At 41.7% G+C, this 5,457-nt stretch overlaps 1 long non-coding RNA gene across 1 annotated transcript; it reads right to left on the bottom strand.

Moving 5' to 3' along the window:
• Positions 1–513: 513 nt before the first annotated feature.
• On the bottom strand, positions 514–2,980 carry LOC145850272 (uncharacterized). Its single transcript, XR_014382871.1, has 2 exons — positions 2,818–2,980; positions 514–2,165 (listed from the first exon to the last, which is right to left on the bottom strand). It is a non-coding gene; the product is annotated as an uncharacterized LOC145850272 (long non-coding RNA).
• Between the last annotated feature and the right edge of the window lie 2,477 nt (positions 2,981–5,457).

Raw genomic sequence — 5,457 nt, 5'->3', positions numbered from 1 at the left:
TACTGACACCAGCTCTGTAGAATCAGGTCACCTCTAGTGTTCTGACACCAGCTCTGTAGAATCAGGTCACCTCTAGTGGTCTGACACCAGCTCTGTAGAATCAGGTCACCTCTAGTGTTCTGACACCAGCTCTGTAGAATCAGGTCACCTCTAGTGTTCTGACACCAGCTCTGTAGAATCAGATCACCTCTAGTATTCTGACACCAGCTCTGTAGAATCAGGTCACCTCTAGTGTTCTGACACCAGCTCTGTAGAATCAGGTCACCTCTAGTATTCTGACACCAGCTCTGTAGAATCAGGTCACCTCTAGTGTTCTACTGAATGTAGTTTGTTCGTTGTTCCAAGTTAAAATATTAGGCTGTCCAAGTTTGAGTTGTGCTTTGAGGTAATACAGCTAAATTATAACAGTTATTTTGGATATTGTAATGAAATAACAATCAAACGTATAGCACTATGGGTATTAGATGGAAGAGTTACATATTCTCAGACCCATCCCCAAACAATCCCATGAGATATAATAAATGTAATTTATAAATGTAATTTAAACCATCCATCCAGTTATAGATATGTACAGACGGTTTATGTTTTGTTGCATGTCTACCGCGTTCACTATTTTATCTTTGACACTTTCAACGTAAACGTTAAATTCAGAGACAAAATAAATAAATAAATACACCTTAAAATAAATATAGGAGATGAAACCACGTAACATGTCACATTTCACCACGTATAATAATAACAATAATAGTAATGATTAGTTCTGCAGGAATCTGGGTGTCTAGACATGAGAATGAGATTTCACTGTGACATTAGCTTTACCTAGCCTGGGTACCCAGACCTGTTTGTGCTGTTATTCCGTATCCTTGCCACTCATTGGGATTTGACAAGCAGTGGCAAGGAGTGGAATGACAGCACAAACAGGTCTGGGTACCCAGGCTAACATTCACCTAGGATTGTCAAAAATAAATCCTCTTTACTGCCTGTTTACACTGCTGGGACTCATATAAAAGACAGTTCTGTGAATCATGTAAAATACAAACTGCTGTGAATCATATAAAAGACCGTTATGGGAATCATATAAAATACAAAGTGATGTGAATCATATAAAATACAAAGTGCTGTGAATCATAAAACTTACTGCTGTTTTGTCACTTCATAAAGGTGGTACTGCTGTTTTGTCACTTCATAATGGCGTTACTGCTGTTTTGTCACTTCATAATGGCGTTACTGCTATTTTGTCACTTCATAATGGCGTTACTGCTATTTTGTCACTTCATAAAGGTGTTACTGCTATTTTGTCACTTCATAATGGCGTTACTGCTATTTTGTCACTTCATAAAGGTGTTACTGCTATTTTGTCACTTCATAAAGGTGTTACTGCTGTTTTGTCACTTTCCTAAAGGTGTTACTGCTGTTTTGTCACTTCATAAAGGTGTTACTGCTGTTTTGTCACTTCATAAAGGTGTTACTGCTGTTTTGTCACTTCATAAAGCTGTTACTGCTGTTTTGTCACTTCATAAAGGTGATACTGCCGATACAGCCTCCTCAGTCAATGCTAGCATGACGCTAATGCCCTAGGCTTCAGCACAGACCATTCCCTGTGTGTGTGCGCGCATTTGTTTGTCTGGATAAGGTGCATGCAGGCACATGCACATTCATGCGTGTCCATGGAAAACAGAGGAAGCGTTGAGGGGTGGGGGGGTCCGACAATTAAGGACAGGTAGGGGTGGGGGGGTCCGACAATTAAGGACAGGTGAAGGGGGAGTCCGACAATTAAGGACAGATGAAGGGGGGGTTCGACAATTAAGGACAGGTGGGGGGTCCGACAATTAAGGACAGGTAGGGGGCGGAGACTGCAGATAGAGGTGTGTCCAGACTGCAGATAGAGGTGTGTCCAGACTGCAGATAGAGGTGTGTCCAGACTGCAGATAGAGGGGTGTCCAGACTGCAGATAGAGGGGTGTCCAGACTGCAGATAGAGGGGTATCCAGACTGCAGATAGATGGGTGTCCAGACTGCAGATAGAGGGGTGTCCAGACTGCAGATGGAGGGGTGACCAGACCTGGGCCAGGCTCATGTGCTGACGGTGTTGCCTGCAGCCAGGAGAGCTGCAAACTGAGAATCTGGTCTCTGCATCAGGACCTCTGGACTGTCAAACTCAACCGCCTGCCAGGTGGGCACAGAACACACACACACATCAGTTAGATTGATGTATAAATTATCTCCTCTCAGTCTATCAATATTCACCAATGTTTAGTTTGTTTTGAACCCCTTTTAAAAAACCAATATGAAGCCAATACATGAAAGCTTCTCATGAAACGTGTGAAACAAGAGAGCCTTAAAGTTTTATGCTTTAGTTGGAATCAGCTTAAACCCCCCAGAGTGGGGTTATGTGTTTGTTATTATTATCTGACCCTGCTGGTCATTTATGAACATTTGAACATCTTGGCCATGTTCTGTTATAATCTCCACCTGGCACAGCCAGAAGAGGACTGGCCACCCCTCATAGCCTGGTTCCTCTCTAGGTTTTGGCCTTTCTAGGGAGTTTTTCCTAGCCACCCCTCATAGCCTGGTTCCTCTCTAGGTTTCTTCCTAAGTTCTGGCCTTTCTAGGGAGTTTTTCCTAGCCACCATGCTTCTACACCTGCATTGCTTGCTGTTTGGGGGTTTTAGGCTGGATTTTTTGTACAGCACTTTGCGATATCAGCTGATGTAAGAAGGGCTTTATAAATACATTTGATTTGATTTTGATTTGATTTGAAACAGGTCAGTTAGCTAGTGTGTCTGTCTTCCTGTCTGTGTTCGTGTGTATAGCCTACCTTTCCGGCGTCCATGACCAGTATACGATCTGACTCCAGGACAGTGTTAATGCGGTGAGCAATAGTAAGCATGGTACAGTCCTGGAACACGTCTCTGATGGTGTGCTGGATGAGAGAGTCTGTCTCCGAGTCGATCGACGCTGTCGCTTCATCCAACAAGATGATCTGACAAAGACGGAGGAGAGACCAGACTAATAACTATCATTAAGGTTATTAGGCTACCAGCTGTGTAGTCTCGCAATGCCATCCTTCCAGGTCTGGAAGAAGCATGGAAATTGAGGCTAGGTGACTATGTAAAATTGCAATTTACTAATGTCAATTAGGTAGTAAATGTCTTCAGACTCTACCTGTATGGAGTATTCAGACTCTACAGTGGGCCTCTACCTGTATGGATTTTTAGACTCTACCTGTATGGAGTCTCAGACTCTACCTGTATGGAGTATTAGACTCTACCTCTACGGAGTATTAGACTCTACCTGTACGGAGTATTGGAGCTCTACCTGTACGGGGTATTAGACTCTACCTGTATGGAGTATTAGACTCTACCTGTATGGAGTATTAGACTCTACCTGTATGGAGTATTAGACTCTACATTAAGACTCTACCTGTATGGAGTACTCTAGACTCTACCTGTATGGAGTATTAGACTCTACATTAGACTCTACCTGTATGGAGTATTAGACTCTACCTGTATGGAGTGATTATACTCTACCTGTATGGAGTATTAGACTCCTACCTGTATGGAGTATTAGACTCTACCTGTATGGTGTATTAGACTCTACCTGTATGGAGTATTAGACTCTACCTGTATGGAGTATTGGAGCTCTACTACCTGTATGGAGTATTAGACTCTACCTGTATGGAGTATTCAGACTCTACCTGTATGGAGTATTAGACTCTACCATTGAGACTCTACCTGTATGGAGTATTAGACACTACATTAGACTCTACCTGTATGGGGTATTAGACACTGCCTGTATGGAGTATTAGACTCTACATTAGACTCTACCTGTATGGAGTATTAGACTCTACCTGTATGGTGTATTGGAGCTCTACCTTTATGGAGTATTAGACTCTACCTGTATGGAGTAATAGACTCTACCTGTATGGTGTATTAGACTCTACCTGTATGGAGTATTAGACTCTACCTGTATGGAGTAGTAGACTCTGCCTGTATGGAGTATTAGACTCTACCTGTATGGAGTATTAGACTCTACCTGTATGGAGTATTAGACTCTACTTGTATGGAGTATTAGACTCTACCTGTATGGAGTATTAGACTCTACGTGAGACTCTACTTGTATGTGTATTAGACTCTACCTGTATGGAGTATCAGAACTCTACCTGTATGGAGTATGAGACTCTACCTGTATGGTGTATTAGACTCTACCTGTATGGTGTATTAGACTCTACATTAGACTCTACCTGTATGTGTATTAGACTCTACCTGTATGGAGTATTAGACTCTACCTGTATGGAGTATTAGACTCTACCTGTATGGAGTATTAGACTCTACATTAGACTCTACCTGTATGGTGTATTAGACTCTACCTGTATGGAGTATTAGACTCTACCTGTATGGAGTATTAGACTCTACCTGTATGGAGAATTAGACTCTACCTGTATGGAGTATTAGACTCTACCTGTATGGAGTATTAGACTCTACCTGTATGGAGTATTAGACTCTACCTGTATGGAGTATTAGACTCTACCTGTATGGAGTATTAGACTCTACCTGTATGGAGTATTAGACTCTACATTAGACTCTACTTGTATGGAGTATTAGACTCTACCTGTATGGAGTATTAGACTCTACATTAGACTCTACCTGTACAGAGTATTAGACTCTACCTGTATGGAGTATTAGACTCTACCTGTATGGAGTATTAGACTCTACCTGTACGGAGTATTAGACTCTACCTGTATGGAGTATTAGACTCTACATTAGACTCTACCTGTACAGAGTATTAGACTCTACCTGTATGGAGTATTAGACTCTACCTGTATGGAGTATTAGACTCTACCTGTACGGAGTATTAGACTCTACCTGTATGGAGTATTAGAGTCTACCTGTATGGAGTATTAGACTCTACCTGTACGGTGTATTAGACTCCACCTGTATGGAGTATTAGACTCTACCTGTATGGAGTATTAGACTCTACCTGTATGGAGTATTAGACTCTACCTGTATGGAGTATTAGACTCTACCTGGATGGAGTATTAGACTCTACCTGGATGGAGTATTAGACTCTACCTGTATGGAGTATTAGACTCTACCTGTATGGTGTATTAGACTCTACCTGTATGGTGTATTAGACTCTACCTGTATGGTGTATTAGACTCTACCTGTATGGAGTATTAGACTCTACCTGTATGGAGTATTAGACTCTACCTGTATGGAGTATTAGACTCTACATTAGACTCTACCTGTATGGAGTATTAGACTCCACCTGTATGGAGTATTAGACTCTACATTAGACTCTACCTGTATGGAGTATTAGACTCTACCTGTATGGAGTATTAGACTCTACCTGTATGGAGTATTAGACTCTACCTGTATGGAGTATTAGACTCTACCTGTATGGTGTATTAGACTCTACCTGTATGGAGTTTTAGACTCTACATTAGACTCTACCTGTA

The sequence above is a fragment of the Salmo salar genome, chromosome 26 (genome assembly GCF_965601325.2).
Source record: "Salmo salar chromosome 26, fSalSal1, whole genome shotgun sequence".
In the NCBI taxonomy this organism is placed as follows: Eukaryota; Metazoa; Chordata; class Actinopteri; order Salmoniformes; family Salmonidae; genus Salmo; species Salmo salar.
The sequence above is the reverse complement of the archived record's forward strand: the minus strand, read 5'-3'. Positions and strand labels throughout refer to the sequence as shown.